The 18,402-nt window shown below is 43.5% G+C and overlaps 1 non-coding gene across 1 annotated transcript; it reads right to left on the reverse strand.

The window, feature by feature from the left end:
• Window positions 1-16,686: 16,686 nt before the first annotated feature.
• Window positions 16,687-16,805, reverse strand: LOC133378593 (5S ribosomal RNA). Its single transcript, XR_009761051.1, has one exon. It is a non-coding gene; the product is annotated as a 5S ribosomal RNA (ribosomal RNA).
• Window positions 16,806-18,402: the final 1,597 nt, after the last annotated feature.

Consider the following 18,402-nt stretch of genomic DNA (forward strand, 5'->3'; position numbering starts at 1 on the left):
GCAGGTTACTGTGATCTTCACCAGTTTCCTCCCCGCCACTCCTGCAAACCATTGGGCCCCTCCCCTGGATCCCAGTCCTCCTCCACTTCTGACCCACTCTGCCAGGAGCTCTCCATGGGGCTCATGACAATAACATAAGAACACAAGAAGTATCCTGCTGGATCAGGCCAATGGCCCATGTAGTCCAGCATTCTCTTTTCTCTCCGTGGTCAACCAGTTGGTTCAGTGGGAAACCCACAAGCAGGACCTGAACTCAACAGCACTCATTGTGAATCATGGATCACTTATGAATCATAGATCCATGGAGCTTGAAGGGACCTTGAAGATCATCTAGTCCAACCCCCTGCTCAATGCAGGATGCAAATACAGCCTCCGTGACAGGTGGCTGTCCTCCACCAAAGATAGCCCACCACCTTTTCAGGCACTGTCTGTCCCACCACTGAACAGCTTGTAACATCAGGAATTTTCTCCTAATGCTAATCAATGGCTACTAGTGCATCAAGGCAAATATGACTTCATAGGGATAACAGAGACTTGGTGGGATGACTCCCATGATTGGAATATAGCCATTCAAGGATATAAACTCTACAGAAAGAATAGAAGCAACAGAAAAGGAGGGGGAGTAGCGTTATACGTCAAAGACAAATACACCTCTATGGAAATCCAAGAGAGCGAACAAAGTGGTCCGGTAGAGACCATCTGGGTAAAAATAAATGGAGAAACAAATAAAACCGACATGGTAGTAGGTGTCTACTACAGACCCCCTGGCCAAGAAGAGGTGGTAGACGAGGCCTTTCTCAAACAAATCTCTGAAATCTCAAGGAGGCAAGGAGTAGTAGTGATGGGGGACTTCAACTACCCGGATATCTGCTGGGAGACAAACTCTGCGAAGCACAAAACCTCCAACAAATTCCTGATGGGCCTTGCTGATAATTTCCTCTTTCAAAAAGTAGAAGAAGGAACAAGGGGATCGGCAATCTTGGACCTGATCTTAACTAACAGGGACGAATTGGTCACGGGAATTAAAGCGGTCGGTACCTTGGGGGAAAGTGACCACGTAATGCTGGAATTTGTGATTCTGGGGAAAGCCAAAGAAGAATATAGTCAAATATGGACCTTGGATTTCAGGAAAGCCGATTTTAGCAAGCTCAGGGAAATGATGGGTAGGATCCCGTGGCTAGATAGACTAAAGAAAAAAGGAGCCCAAGAAGCGTGGGAGTTCATGAAGAAGGTATTACAAAAAGCGCAATTGCAAACAATTCCAAAGAGGAAGAAAAACGGAAGACATCGGAAAAAGCCAATGTGGCTACATGGAAGACTGGTGGAGGAGGTAAAAATAAAAAAGAGCATGTATAAAGAATGGAAGGAAGGACGCATCACCAAGGAAGAGTACCAACGAGCGGCTCGGAATAGCGTAAGGAAAGCTAAAACCCAGAATGAGCTGAGGCTGGCGAGGGAAGCGAGGAACAACAAAAAGGGGTTTTTCAGATATGTTCGAAGCAAGAGAAAGACCAAGGAAACGGTGGGACTGCTGCTTAATGAGGATGGCAAAATGTTGACAGATAACGAGGAAAAGGCAGAACTGCTCAACGCCTATTTTGCCTCCGTTTTCTCCCAAAAAGGGAACAGTGTGTAACCTTGCATCGGTAGCAATCTCAGTAAGGGGTCGGGATTGCAGTTCAAGATTGATAAGGAGATAGTCAGGAAATACCTAGCTAACCTAAATGAGTTCAAATCTCCAGGGCCTGATGAACTGCATCCCAGAGTATTGAAGGAACTTGCTGATGTACTCTCAGAACCTCTTGCAATCATCTTTGAGAAATCCTGGAGAACGGGAGAGGTGTCGGAGGATTGGAGACGGGCAAACGTCGTCCCGCTCTTTAAAAAGGGTAAAAAAGAAGATCCAGGGAATTACAGGCCAGTCAGTCTGACTTCAATACCGGGAAAGATATTAGAACAGATAATAAAAGAGTCCATTGGCAACTATCTAGATGACAATGCTGTGATTAGTAGGAGCCAGCATGGGTTTGTCAAGAAAAAATCCTGTCAAACTAATCTCATCTCTTTTTTTGATCGGGTCACTAGCTTAGTAGATGGTGGAAATGCTGTAGATGTCATCTATCTAGATTTCAGCAAAGCGTTTGACAAAGTCCCCCACGACCTTTTGATTAGCAAACTCGTCAAATGCGGACTACATGGAAATACTGTCAGGTGGATTCACAACTGGTTGGAAAACCGTACTCAAAGAGTGGTCGTCAGTGGCTCTGCTTCGGACTGGAAGGAGGTTTCAAGTGGAGTGCCAAAGGGTTCTGTCCTGGGGCCGATACTCTTCAACATTTTTATCAATGACTTAGATGACAGGGTGAAGGGAAGCCTTATGAAGTTTGCGGATGATACGAAACTGGGAGGGATAGCTAACACAATGGAAGACAGGAATAAAATCCAAAGGGACCTGGATAGACTAGAAAATTGGGCTGAAATTAATAAAATGAAATTCAATAAAGACAAATGCAAGATTCTGCATTTAGGCCACAAAAACAAAATGCACGGGTACAGGATGGGAAATACCCGGCTTAGCAGTAGAGCGTGTGAGAAGGACCTTGGAATTGTAGTGGATCGCAAGTTGAACATGACCCAGCAGTGTGATGCTGTGGCAAAAAAGGCAAATGTGGTTTTGGGCTGCATAAACAGAGCTATAGTTTCCAGGTCGAGGGAAGTAATAGTCCCACTATATTCTGCATTGGTCAGGCCTCATCTGGAATACTGCGTTCAGTTCTGGGCGCCTCATTTTAAGAAAGATATAGACAAGTTAGAGCGGGTTCAGAAGAGGGCGACGAGGATGATAGCCGGTATGGAGAACAAGTCTTATGAGGAAAGGTTGAAGGAACTTGGCATGTTCAGTCTGGTGAAGAGAAGGCTGAGGGGTGACATGATTGCACTCTTTAAGTACCTGAAGTGCTGTCACAAAGAGGAGGGTACAGATTTGTTCTCTGCTGCCCCAGAGGGTAGAACTAGGTCTAATGGTTTTAAGTTGCAGGAGCACAGATTCAGATTGGAAATTAGAAGGAACTTCTTGACAGTAAGGGCAGTTCGGCAATGGAACCGACTGCCTAGGGAGGTGGTGGGATCCCCTTCACTGGATGTTTTCAAGCAGAGGCTGGACAGCTATCTGCGGGAGATGCTCTAGCTGTGGATTTCCTGCTGTGAGCAGGGGGTTGGACTCGATGGCCTACAAGGCCCCTTCTAACTCTATGATTCTATGATTCTATGATGGCTAAGTTTGCTTTTGAATACCAGTTGCTGGAAACTGCAGGAGGGGAGAGTGCTGTTGTGCTCAGGTCGTGGTTTTAGGCTTCTCATGGGCATCTGGTTGGCCACTGTGAGAACAGGATGCTGGACTAGATGGGTCACTGGCCTGATCTAGCAGGCTCTTCTTACGTATGTTCCTAGCTGAAGTCCACTTCCCTGAAATCCCCCCCCCTGGTTCTAATGCTGCCCTATCGACCAACGGAGAATAAATCTGTTCCATTGTCTGCGCGTTAGCCCTTGGGATATAAATCCAGATGTCAGCTGATTTGTATTCCAGTTTTCGAATGGGAAGTCAGTATGCGTGGAATTAAATGTCCTTTTTTTTTAGAAGAATACTGAATTGCGGAGCCATTGCATTACTACATAAGGATCAAGATTACCATTATAATGCATTCTGCTATTTAGGTATTCTTAAACTCTCTCTGTGGGGATATGGAGCTTTTCATGCCCTCCCCATGCCCCCTCCATTTTGAGCTTTGCATATTGTGTACATGACATACATTTAAAGGACATTTAAAGGACATCGCCCCACAAAAATCCTGGGAACTGTAGTTTACACTCACAGACCTACAGTTCCCAGCACCCATAACCAACTACAGTATTCTTAGTGGGGGAAGGTATGTGATTTAAATGTACGGTGTGTATGCAGCCTGAGTCAGAAGGTCTAAAGATGGATTGTAAGCATGTTCAGCTGAACAGCTAACAGACCTCCACACAATCAAGAACGCTGATCACTGGAAGAATTGTAACAGCATTCAGAATGATAAGAGCATCCAGAGTGGTATAGTGTTAGGTCTAGGACCCCGGAAGACCAGATTCAAATATCTGCACAGCCATGAAGCTCATTGGGGGATCTTGGGCTAGTCACTACGTCTTGGCCTAACTTACCTCGCAAGGTTGTTGTGCAGATAAAATGGGGAGGGAGAGAATCGAGTACACCACCTTCAGTTTCTTGGAAGAAAGGTGGGATTTCTTTATTTCTTTTTTACATTTATATCCCACCTTTCTTTCAAGGAGCTGAAGATGGTCAAATTGTTCTCCTTCCTCTCTGTTTTATCCATTTTATTACATATACATGCAATGGCTAAATTAATTAATTGAATGTACTTAAGATCCCCCTTCAGACCTTCCCACTCAACACAGGAAGGTTGGAGAGGAAGTGGTGGGGCTGGCAAGATGCACCTATGTGCCTCCCCTCAAAAGAGTTTAAGAATACCTGAAGAGGGCTTATATGTATGCACAAGTGGCGGCAGACTTTTATTTTCTAAAAAATAAATAATAATGTCAGCACATTCTAACACAAGGTTTAGTGGAGACCTTTTTAAAAATAAATACAGAAATGTGCAATTTTTCATTACAGAAGATGAGTCAAGGGAAGCACGTGCGGCTAATTCAGATAAGAGGGGACCCCAAGGCAGGCTTTGAAGACATGTTAATGCAAATGCTTAGGAAGTTATCAAAGGTGATATTATTATCTGTTGAATGTGTTTCAAAGCAGGCTTGAATAATTGCGACTGAAATATAAAGAGAAACCAACCAGAGATATTATGTAGCTTAACAAGGCTATGCCTAATTTTCTTGCTGTTGTTAGTGCAGTACAACATTTGCTAACAGTTAAGAGCGTTATGACAATGTAACCAATGACCTAGGGAGGTGGTGGGCTCTAACACTGGAGACATTCAAGAGGCAGCTGGACAGCCACCTGTTGCATATGCTTTAAATTGGATCCTGCATTGAGCAGGGGGTTGGACTAGATGGCCTGATAGAACCCTTCCAACTCTACTATTTCTATGATTCTATGTCAAAAATATAGCCGGATGTTCAAGATATGCTTCACTGAATACAAGCAGACTACTTTGAAACTGGCTCTACTGCTGTACAAAAATTACAAGAACATAATAATCCTGCTGGATCAGGCCAAAGGCCCATCTAGTCAAGCACTGTGTTCTCACAGTGGACAATCAGGGGAAGCCTGCAAGCAGGACCTGAATGCAACAGCCTCTCCCCATTTGCGATCTGGTACTCAGAGGTATACTGCCTCCCACAGAGGGGGAGGGGAGGGGGAGAGAGAACATACCTATCGTGGTTCATAGCCACTGATAGCCTCAGCCTCCATGAATCTGCCTACTCTTGTTTTAACGCCATCCAAGTTGGTGGCCATTATTATATCTCACATTACAGCAGCTCACGTCCAACTGCACGTCTGCTCTAATCATCTGTTGATGTCTCCTCCATATATCTCTGCTGTCAGAGGTCAGGCGGACAGCAACCACGGAGAGGATGTTTTTGGCTGTGCCAGCCTGCTTGTGGAAATTCACCTGCACTTATTTTGCTATCTTTAGACACACTGGATTAAAATTGTCTTGTTCTCATAGAACAAGGTCTATGGCAATGTGCAGAAGGTTGCCCAATGTGCATGGTGAGCTGGTGCAAATGAATGGAGCACGGGAAGCTGTCTTAGACCAACTCAGTTCATTGGTCCATCTTGCTTAGTATTTCTAGTCTGACTGGCAGAAGTGCTGCAAAGTTTCAGGCAAAAGTCTCTCACAACCCTGGAGATGCCAAGGGTTGAAACTTGGATGTTTTGCGGTGCCACGCCTATAGCCCTTACCACATGGTAAAATGCATTATATTAGGGGAAACTGCTTTGCAAAAGTGCGTGCCTTAGTCAAAACTGCATACAAATGGGTATATTAGGAGAAGTTTGCACTAAAATGCAGATGAATTTTCATGAGGCGTTGTTTTTAGTAAGTAAGTCACAAATCAATGTTTAAATTTGGAGACCTGAACTTAGGAATGGAAAAATGAAACACTGAGAGAACCTGAAAATGGACAGATTTGGCCCTCTCCGTATGTACATTGCACACAGGCACACATCCAGAGCTTGGAAAAGTTACTTTTAAACACTACAACGCCCATCAGCCCCAGCCAGCATGGCCACTGGATTGGGCTGATAGGAGTTGTAGTTCAAAAAAGTAACTTTTTCCAAGCTCTGCACACATCACACATACAGCTGGTGCACATCTTAAGCAGGGTAAGTGTGTGTGCTTGAGCCCCACCACATTTAGAGCCTTTCTGCATTCCCAACTGTGTGAACCAGGCTGATTATCTCATTGTAAGGCTTGAGAAAAATGGGGTACTCCCCCACCTCTATCAAAGCCCATATCAATTCAATCGCAAGCAGCGGCAAGCCTGAGGGTGCTATTCATGAAATCATAATGCATAGGCATGAGCCTGATAAGCAGTATCAGCTTTCCCAGCAACTCAGCTTAACCTTATGAAACTGAAGAACAATAAATATATTGAAGGCTTCCCTAAAATAGCAGGAAATTATTACTCATTTGAATCCTGTTCATGTTAAGGTCTATGTGCTTCCCCCTCCCCTCTCCTGGACTCTAATTGTTAATATTAGATGAAAGGACATTTCCTTTACATTGTATTTAGCCCGGCCGTAGCTCCAAGAAAGAGAACAGACACATACATTACACCCCAGCAACATTTCTGGACTTAATATTGTTTCGCACTTCGGCCATTAGTCATTTTTTCCTTTGACCTTTAAGCTAATAATGGCAGGCTTCTGTAAATGACAGGTAACAAATGGAGGAACTGAGGCACGAGGAGACAGAGCGGTTCTCGGACATAATCACACAGGAAACTCGAGACGGAGCCAGAAAATGTAGCACAGGCCATCAAGCCAAGATGCCCGACTAATCAAGCTTGTTTGGAACAATTTTGGACACCAAGGAAGAATAATGTAACGGGCTCTTAGAGGATGAAAGCTGACATTAAGCTTTTTCTCCCTCTCTCATAACATGAGAACTTGGGGACATCCAGTGAAGCTGAATATTAGAAGGTTTAGGACAGAGAAAAGAAATCACTTCTTTACAAAGTGGATAGTGAGACTATGGAATTCGGTCTTATGAGAGTTGGTGATGGGTGCCAACGTGGATGGCTTTAAAAGAGGATTAGACAAATTCATGAAGGAGAAGGCTATCAATGGCTATTACCCACGATGGCTATGTTCTTTCCCTTATTGTCAGAGGCAATATCCCTCCAGTTGCTGTTCCACTCAGGTCCTGCTTATCAGCTCCCCTTAGGCAGGGCCGTAGCTCAGTGGCAGAGTATGTGCTATGCATGCAGAAGGTCCCAGGTTCAATCTCCGGCCAATCCGGGTAGGGCTGCCAGAGACTCCTCCCCGAAACCCTGAAAAGCTGCTGCCAGTCAGTGTAGACAAAACTGAGCTAGATGGACCAATGTTCTGATTCAGTATAAGGCACTATGAGAACAGAGTGCTGGACGAACCAAGATGGGAGAACTGGAGTGCTTGGTCTTAGAGGAGAGCATTGATATAGTCAGCATAGCGGAGACCTGGTGGAATGGAGAAAACCAGTGGGATACGGTTATCCCTGGATATAAACTATATCGGAAGGACAGGGAAGGATGTATTGGTGGCGGAGTCGCTCTATACGTGAAAGAAGGCATTGAATCCAGCAAGCTCGAAACCCCAAAAGAGGCGGACTCCTCCACAGAATTGTTGTGGGTGGTGATACCATGCCCCAGGATGGATTTAATACTGGGAACGATCTATCGTCCCCCTGATCAAAATGCTCAGGGAGACCTGGAGATGAGATATGAAATTAAGGAAGCATCCAAACCAGGAAATGTGGTAGTAATGGGTGACTTCAACTACCCGGACATAGACTGGCCGCATATGTGTTCCAGTCACGACCAAGAAGCAAAATTTCTAGATATTCTAAATGACTATGCCCTAGATCAGTTGGTCATGGAACTGACCAGAGGGACGGCAACCCTGGACTTAATCCTCAGTGGCGACTGGGACCTGGTGTGAGATGTAAGTGTTGTTGAACCGATTGGGAGCAGTGACCACAGTGCTATTAAATTAAACATACATGTCAATGGCCAATTGCCAAGAAAATCCAACACGGTCACATTTGACTTCAAAAGAGGAAACTTCACAAAAATGAGGGGATTGGTAAAAAGGAAGCTGAAAAACAAAGTCCAGAGGGTCACATCATTCGAAAATGCTTGGAAGTTGTTTAAAAACACTATATTAGAAGCGTAACTGGAGTGCATACCGCAGATCAGAAAAGGTACCACCAGGGCCAAGAAGATGCCAGCATGGTTAACGAGCAAAGTCAAGGAAGCTCTTAGAGGCAAAAAGTCTTCCTTCAGAAAATGGAAGTCTTGTCCGAATGAGGGGAAAAAAAGGAACACAAACTCTGGCAAAAGAAATGCAAGAAGACAATAAGGGATGCTAAAAAAGAATTTGAGCACATTGCTAAGAACATAAAAACCAACAACAAAACATTCTATAAATACATTCAAAGCAGGAGACCATTTAGGGAGGAGATTGGGCCCTTAGATGATATGGGAGTCAAAGGTGTACTAAAGAACGATAAGGAGATTGCAGAGAAGCTAAATGATTTGTTTGCATCTGTCTTCACAGTGGAAGATATAGGGCAGATCCCTGAACGTGAACTAACATTTGCAGGAAGGGATTCTGAGGAACTGAGACAAATAGTGGTAACGAGAGAGGAAGTTCTAGGCTTAATAGACAATATAAAAACTGACAAATCACCGGGCCCGGATGGCATCCACCCGAGAGTTCTCAAAGAACTCAAATGTGAAATTGCTGATCAGCTAACTAAAATATGTAACTTGTCCCTCAGGTCCTCCTCTGTGCCTGAGGACTGGGAAGTGGCAAATGTAACGCCAATCTTCAAAAAGGGATCCAGGGGGGATCCTGAAAATTACAGGCCAGTTAGCTTAACTTCTGTCCCTGGAAAACTGGTAGAAAGTATGATTAAAGCTAGATTAACTAAGCACATAGAAGAACAAGCCTTGCTGAAGCAGAGCCAGCATGGCTTCTGCAAGGGAAAGTCCTGTCTCAGTAACCTATTAGAATTCTTTGACAGTGTCAACAAGCATATAGATAGAGGTGATCCAGTGGACAATAGTGTACTTAGACTTTCAAAAAGCTTTTGACAAGGTACCTCACCAAAGACTTCTGAGGAAGCTTAGCAGTCATGGAATAAGAGGAGAGGTCCTCTTGTGGATAAGGAATTGGTTAACTGAGATGCTGTTGGTGAGTGCCTTTTCCGCACAGATGGAGGATGTTCATCCTGTTCTGGATGGGGTTACACTCCCCCTGAAGGAACAGGTTCATAGTTTGGGGGTTCTTTTCGATCCTTCCTTGTCACTCGAGGCTCAGGTAGCCTCGGTGGCTCGGAATGCGTTCTACCATCTTTGTTTGGTAGCCCAACTACGCCCCTATCTTGGCGGTGACGACCTCGCCTCAGTTGTTCATGCTCTAGTGACCTCTAGATTGGATTACTGTAATGCACTCTACGTGGGGCTGCCCTTGAAGACGGTTCGGAAGCTGCAGCTAGTGCAAAACGCAGCAGCCAGACTATTAACGAGGACCAATCGGTCCTCACATATTACACCTGTTCTGGCCCGTTTGCACTGGTTGACGATTTGTTTCCGGGCCAGATTCAAGGTGCTGGTATTGACCTATAAAGCCTTACACGGTGTGGGCCCGCAATACCTGTTGGAACGCCTCTCCCGCTATGAACCTACCTGTACACTTCGTTCGACATCTAAGGCCCTCCTCCGAGTACCGAGTCATCGAGAAGCTCGGAGGGTAATGACAAGATCCAGGGCCTTTTCTGTGGTGGCCCCCAAATTGTGGAACAGTCTCCCCGAGGAGGTACGCCTGGCGCCTACGTTGTTATCTTTTCGGTGCCAGGCTAAAACCTTCCTATTTTCCCAGGCATTTTAAACCCATTTTAATACATTTTAATATACTGTTATGTATTTTAATGTCTTAATGGTTTAGTTATCTTAAATATTGTTGTGTTATTATGTATCTGTATTCTATATTTATTGATTTTTGTTGACCTATTGTATTATAATGTATGTTGTACACCGCCCAGGGAGCCATTGGCTATGGGCGGTTTATAAATGAAATTAAATAAATAAATAAATAATAAATAAAATAAATAAATTAAGAAGCAGAAATCAGAGAGTAGGAATAAATGGACAGTTCTCCCAATGGAGGGCTGTAGAAAGTGGAGTCCCTCAAGGATCGGTATTGGGACCTGTACTTTTCAACTTGTTCATTAATGACCTAGAGTTACGAGTGAGCAGTGAAGTGGCCAAGTTTGCTGACAATATTAAATTGTTCAGGGTTGTTAAAACAAAAAAGGGATTGCGAAGAGCTCCAAAAAGACCTCACCAAACTGAGTGAATGGGCGGAAAAATGGCAAATGCAATTCAATATAAACAAGTGTAAAATTATGCATATTGGAGCAAAAAATCTTAATTTCACATATACGCTCATGGGGTCTGAACTGGCGGTGACCGACCAGGAGAGAGACCTCGGGGTTGTAGTGGACAGCACGCTGACAATGTCGACCCAGTGTGCGGCAGCTGTGAAGAAGGCAAATTCCATGCTAGGGATAATTAGGAAAGGTATTGAAAATAAAACAGCCGATATCATAATGCCGTTGTATAAATCTATGGTGCGGCCGCATTTGGAATACTGTGTACAGTTCTGGTCGCCTCATCTCAAAAAGGATATTATAGAGTTGGAAAAGGTTCAGAAGAGGGCAACCAGAAGGATCAAGGGGATGGAGCAACTGCCTTATGAGGAAAGGTTGCAGCATTTGGGGCTTTTTAGTTTAGAGAAAAGGCGGGTCAGAGGAGACATGATAGAAGTGTATAAAATTAGGCACGGCATAGAGAAAGTGGATAGAGAAAAGTTTTTCTCCCTCTCTCATAATACTAGAACTCGTGGGCATTCAAGGAAGCTGAATGTTGGAAGATTCAGGACAGACAAAAGGAAGTACTCTTTACTCAGCGCATAGTTAAACTATTGAATTTGCTCCCACAAGACTCAGTAATGGCCACCAGCTTGGATGGCTTTAAAAGAAGATTAGACAGATTCATGGAGGACAGGGCTATCAATGGCTACTAGTCATGATGGCTGTGCTCTAGTCAGAGGCAGTATGTTCCTGAAAACCAGTTGCCGGAAGCCTCAGGAGGGGAGAGTGTTCTTGCACTCGGGTCCTGCTTGCGGGCTTCCCCCAGGCACCTGGTTGGCCACTGTGAGAACAGGATGCTGGACTAGATGGGCCACTGGCCTGATCCAGCAGGCTCTTCTTATCTTCTTATGTTCTTATGACTAGATGGAACTTTGGTCTGATCCAGCAGGACTCTTCTTATGTACTTAGGAAAGGAACTATGAACAGCATATGAGAGCCTTGCTGGATCAGACCAAAGGGCTATCTTGTTCAGCTTCTGGTTTCTCACATTTGGCGAGCCAGATGCTTATTTATTTATTACATTTATATCCACCCTTCCTCCCAGAAGGAGCCCAGAAGTCCACCAGCAGGAGGACATACAACTGGTCCCCAGCAACTGATATTTGGAAGTATACTGCCTCTGACACCAAAGGCAATGTATAGCCATCATGACTAGTAGCCACTGATCGCCTTATCCTCCATGAACTTATTTAATCCCCTTTCAAAGCCGTTCATATTGGCGGCTGTCACCATCTTGTGGAAGCAAATCCCATCACTGAAGAAGTACTTCCTTTTATCTATCCTGAATCTCTCACCATTCAGTTTCCTGGGATAATACCTGCCCATTGGATTCTAGTATTGAAAGAAAGGGACAAATAATGTTTGTCTAGCCACTTTCTCTGTTGTGATGATGCTAAAACAGTGTGAAAGTGTGCAAGATGAACTGGTAAATGTTCAAGTTTCCAGGAGACCAGAGCTGCCAGGTTTTTGAGCATCTATGCTGTGTTGCCTGTAGAGATGGGTGAATATATCAGTTTCTGTTTCTCTCAGTTTATCATTTTTCCAGTCTTTAGTTCTCCACATTTCCACACCAGTTTGCAATTTTTTACAAAAGGTCCTCAAGAAAATTCATCAGGATTTTAATGCATATTACTCATACTACACACGTTTGCGTACAGTTTTCCTTGTATACATATTTTTGCAAAACTATTTTCTGTAAAATGATGCATGTTTGGATGTTATTTTCACTGATATGTGCTTTTGTATGCACACTTTGTCCCAGTATGTGCATTTTTGCACACATTACTTGGCTGGAAAAAATTGGAAAGTGTGAATTTTGAAAAATGGCTGTATTTTGGTTTAGGTATCGTTTTGGAAATTGTGAATTAGATAGATTCATGTTTAAAAGCAAACCGATTTCTACCTCATCCCTAGTTACCAGCCACATAGTGCAATTCCACTTTTAAAAGCAAGAGAGCCCATCCCCAAAGTGCTAGGAAAACTTTTCTTGTTTCAGATCAGAGCCATTGTTTAAGCTTCCTGTTGTTATTATTCCGACACAAAGAATTTTAGGCCTTGGCTGCCGACATTCCAAAGCGACCCTCGGGTTCCAAACAATGTTTCACCCCAGGAATGTTTTCCATGTTGGAATCACATCATCTGCATTTTTAAAAAATCTGGAGACCTTTCTTGTGGGTATATTTTATAGAAATATTGACCCCATTAGAACACTATTCTTTTCTTTCATTATCTTTAAATTATCTCAATAACAATGTGAGTTTATTTTTAAGAAGGGTGTTTTTTGTAATGCTGCAGTAAAATGTTTGATTTGTGTTTTTATTTTTATTTTATTTGTTTATGACATGTTTTGACTGCATTCTCTGCCAGAAATAGCATCTAAAGTAGCACCCAAAACTAAAACAATGATCACGTGTGCTGTTTTCTGTTCTGTGCTTTATGAATTACATGTCACTTAAACATTTTTAAACAGAAATGGAATAATGTTTATAAAGAAAAGCTCTGTAGACTGTGCTTATCCAAATTAAGCTTTTTGAGTGACTTTTTTTTAAAGTTAAAACTATAATCCTAACACCTTTACTAGGGACTAAGCCCCAATAAACCCAGTGAGATTTACTTCTGAGTAAATATGCACAGAAATGTGCTGTAAGGAACTGGATCTTCCTTTTAAGACTTTTAAGATCAACCTACTAGGGGTATAATTAACCTGGAGGGGAACTAGGAGGGAAAGCAGATTAGGACAGAGAAAGTTCTAGGGAGACGGACAGAAAGGGCAGATGGGAAACCAAAGCAGTATCTCTGGCACCTGAAAGGTTTCGACATCTAATGCAATGCTTGCCTGGATTTCTCGCCAGCTAGGCCACAATGGGTCAGCAAACAACAGACAGCCTTGACAGTGAAACTGTTGATGATCTAAGAAACAGAGGTGACCAACATGGTGCCCACCAGATGTTGTTGGACTTCAACTCCCATCAGCCCCAGCAAGGATGGCCAATGGTCAAGGATTGTGGGAATTGTAATCCAGCAACATCTGAGAAGTACCAGATACCTCTGAGCTAGAAGGACTCACTGCATTTCATGAACATTTTTGGCAATCTCCCTTCCAAATGGGTGATTTGTCAGTGATTGCTTTGAAACCACTTGGCTTTTCAGGAAGCATCACCCTCACTCTAATTTTAGCCCTGTTTGCCATTAGTACTGTCATCATGCAGCCGCATCTGATTGGCTACATAGCACTGTGAAATTATCCCATTCACTCTTTAGGCATTCTTAATTTGTAGCTGTGGTGGGGATGCAAGGGACGCATGCACTGTCCCCACTCCCTGGACGCCTGGCCTTCCTGCATTGAGCAGGAATTCTGAAGAGGGGTTGTCAGCACCCCAAGCCCCCTCCATTATTACAAATCAAGAGTGCTTGAAGACGGCTTATGTGATTGGCTAGGATCTCCCATGTGAGTAATCCTGGAAGATGTAGCTATAAGAACCAAAACGGCACCACAATAGCCACAGATGAGTTAATGATTAGGAAGGGCTCAGTGATAGAGCATTTTCTTTGCATGCAGAAGGTTCCAGGTTCAGTCCTGGACTTCTCCAGGTAGGGTTGGGAGAAACTCCTGTCTGGAAACCTGGAGAGCTGCTGCCAGTCAGTGTAGACAATACTGAGTTAGATGGACCAATGGTCTGACTCAGTATAAGGCAGCTTCCTATGTTCCTGGCGACTGCAGTAAACATGATGTAAAAAAGAAAGATGAAATTAACCCCCTTCCTGAAATAAGTCTGCTTCCACTAAAAGCACTACTTTTGTACCCCAAAAATTAAAGGACTTTTAATGCAACCCTACCTGCAAGAAACAGAATTATCCAGTTACTGGGTTAGAAGGTTCCAGATATTATGCATTTCATCAGAAATAATAATTCCACATAAGAATTAGTAATGGATGAATCTGAAAAAAATAGTTTCTCTCAGTTTTAAGTTCAGTTTCACAACATTTCTGTATCAATTTGCAATTTTTTTTACTATAAAGTCTTCATGAAAAATTGTACTTTAGTGCCCTTTTCTCCTAAGGCACACATTTTTGCAAGCAAATCCGTAATATAATGCATGTTTGAATGTTATTTTCATGAATGTATGCATTTTTATGCACACCTTCCCCTGATAGATGCATTTTTGTACACCTTATTGGATTGGGGAGTTGCATTACAAAATGTGGAGAAGTGCAAATTTCAAAGGATGGCTGCATCCGATTATCGTTTTGGGAAAGGTGAATTTGGTATGTTTGCATTAAGGTGAGAACTGAACCAAACATCTCCTCCATCATTCAGTAGCAGAGGAAACCGAAAAGAATGGGGAAAACCCACCGACTTCCATTGGATTTCAGGCAATGAGATCATGAAGGGATGAATCCCCGTGGGTTTAGCGTTTTACTCCTTGCCCTCTTTTGTTTCCTCTGCTGCTGTTCGGTCTAAGGCACACAGTTCACAGAATGCCAATTGCCATGAGTTCACTGGGACAGCTTTTATTACATCGGAAGGCTTCAGCTTCAGATCCGGCACAGAGAAATGGGGGGAGATTCCCAAAACTGACATCATTCTCAATCCAGGGGAGGCTGGTCGCTAGGACAAGGTGGGGCAGAACCAGGCGTGTAGTCATCCAGGGCCTTGGGGGGGTGTCTTAGACCCTTTATGTTTTTGGGAGCAGGGTCCCTATAAAGAGAAAACAACCAGAGATATTATGTAGCTTAACAAGGCTATGGCTAATTTTCTCTTCTGTGATGAGGTTTTTTCCCCAGTTCTCAGCAAAACCCTTCAGCAACATCCAGCTGATGTTGCTTTCTGCACTGCTGCATGGAAGACAAAGGTTAAAGAGATCTCCCTGTGGCTTCTTCCCAATGTGACAATTTGCAGGATGGATGTACAAGGCGATGAATGTGGGGTCACCTGTCTGTCTTGCTCCAGGTAGTCTATCTGTTTCAATAATTATTGTATATATTGATCTGTTTGTACATTCATTTCACATTTTGGATGGTGGGGGAAGAAGCATTTTGGGGAGAAGAAACAGTTGCAAAACTGTGCTTGGGGCTGGAGTGGGAGGGCTCTTGGTGCTGGCACGGATACTAGGCAATTGGCACTGTGCACAATTAATGTCTGCTGCTGTTAGAGCAGTACAACATTTGCTGTCTCCAGCATCCTGCGAGCAAATCAGCATGAAAGAGGAATATGTTAGTCACTGAGAAGAGTCTTCTAACTCACTTCCTTGTCCTTTCCTGCTGATTGAATCCAATCAGAGGAGATGAGTCAGCCACTGAGAAGACTCTTTTCAGTAGGTAACACTCTCTCCTTTCATGCTGATTGGGATGTCTGTTGTTGTGGGAGAAGCCATTTTCAAGGATTTCATTCTCAACTCAGCAGCAAAAAAAAAAAGGCTGTGTGTGGCCGTGGCTAACATGAAGGGACCTTGCACTTCTGAATTTGCCAGTACACTACTGGGCAGAACCCTACCATTATGCTTTCCACACCCTACATTCCAGCGCTAGAACACAGGAGTCCTGTGGCCTCTAGAGCCATATTCATAAATGCCCTATCATACAGAGACTCCTCGGAGGCTTTTCTGTCTCTCTTTCTCTTGGAGGAAGCAGAAATGAAAAATCATAGTTATACCTAAGTGCTGATGCTGCCTACGTTTCTCCTGAGCCTTAAAGATATGATGCTGGTGCTTGAGAGCTGCTCAAGTGTCCACTGTATCTTTGCAAGTGAGGAGGAAGGGGAGAAAACCAGAATAAGTTGACTCTGCTTCCAGTGACTGCCTGGCTTTGCTTCCCATTTGTTGTCCTGCTCGTGGCCCCACCAGTTCCAGCAGATGCCAACCGCCACTGCATCCATCAACTATTATTGTCTAGGTTTACAACCTTCTGTGATTACTTGCAAATAAAATCATATGTGGACAGGCTATTCATTTACATAGAATCTTAACTGTCTAGTCATTTGTTGTTATTATATGCCATATGTTATATGGTGGTTTACCATTGCCTTCCTCTAAGCCTACGGCACCTGGTATTCCCAGGCTGTCTCCCATCCAAGTACTAACCAGGCCTGACCCTGCTTAGCTTCCGAGATCAGACAAGATCGGGCGTGTTCAGGGTAGTATGGCCATAGGCTCCAGTCATACTTACTTACATATTATACCACTTACACTTCTCTTGGCATTAAGAACATAAGAAGAGCCTGCTGGATCAGGCCAATGGCCCATCTAGTCCAGCATCCTGTTCTCACAGTGGCCAACCATAAGGGTGGGTGAGAATTTCAATTCAGTTTGTATTTCAAGTTGAATCTATCAAATCTGCACTTTCTGAAACAATATTTATTATTTATTTATTACATTTATACCCCGCCTTTCTTTCCATGATAGAAACCCAAGGCGGCTTACATATGGTTCCCAGGCAGTCTCCCATCCAGGCACTGACCAGACCTGACCCTGCTTAACTTCAGGAGGAAGCTGGCCTCATGTGCCTTCAGACCATAGCCTGGGAATATGAGAACGAAAAGACAGCCGTCCTTCAAAATTTGCACTTATTTGAATTTTCTGATGCAGTTTGCCAACCAATGTTTACAAAAATGCATACATGAGTGAAAGTAACCTGCAAAAATGCATTAAATGATGAGAATCAGCTTGCAAAAATGTTTAGACAAAACTGCCTACGAAAACGTGTCTGTTAGAATAAACGCACACTAAAACTCCGAAGAATTTTCCATGAGGATTTCCCCCCCCCCAAAAAAACCCACAAATTTCTGCCAACATGCAGAGAACCGAATTTAAGATTGGAAAAATGAGAAACTGAGATAAAAAATATTGAGAGATCATTCTACCCCTAGCCAGCCAGATGCCTATGGGAAGTCGCAAGCCGGACCTGAGTACAACAGCACTCTCCCCTCCTGCGGTTACCAGCAACTGGTATTCATATGCCTACTGCCTCCAGCCATACATTTAAATGTAAGGCATCGCTCTCAGTCCTGAGCTAGGGCCAATCTACATGTTTGGGAAAAAGCACGTGGTGCAGTCCTTCTTAGGCTATTCTGCTTTAGAGTGCAGGTGGAAGAATGTTTGAACAAGACTTTGACAGACAAGAAGAGGATGTCCATTTATTTTAATACCATAGAGAATTTAGACAATAGAAAAAGAAAAGCATATGGAAACTTTTCATGCTTATCCCCCAGGTGCATTCTGAAGTGGTACAGACCCACTTTTACTGGATGTTAATCAAATAAAAACGGAAAGAAATTAATACAGTAGGGAGAAGGCAGTAATAACTGGCTGGGTTGTGCAAGTGACAGGTATATATAAAAAAGTATTAAATGGTTTGATAGACTCTTTGGTGGAGGGTTTCTCTCGTCCTCCGAACAGGATGCCACAGACCCAGTCTCAGGGCATGTCTGGCTCATTTCACTAGAAATTTATTTTTTCAAAAAATGCACACATCACAGTGAAACAAAAATATCCCCGTATTAAATGGTGCACAAATGAATGCACAGAATGTGCCTATTCCTGTGTCTTAAGCGTCTGTTTCCTCAGCAGTCTTCTGTAGTTTGGCACCTACCCAGATTAAGCGGATCGTGTCCCTGTTGGATGGTTTATGAAAGCTGATCGGGTGCTCTGGGATGCAAAGCCTCTGTAGCAAAATCATGAAATGTATTTTGTGCACTCACAGTAAGTGGAGATGGGTCTGGGAGCCGGCTTGGAATTTGAAGGCTGGCAAA

The sequence above is a fragment of the Rhineura floridana genome, chromosome 2 (genome assembly GCF_030035675.1).
Source record: "Rhineura floridana isolate rRhiFlo1 chromosome 2, rRhiFlo1.hap2, whole genome shotgun sequence".
Taxonomy (NCBI): Eukaryota; Metazoa; Chordata; class Lepidosauria; order Squamata; family Rhineuridae; genus Rhineura; species Rhineura floridana.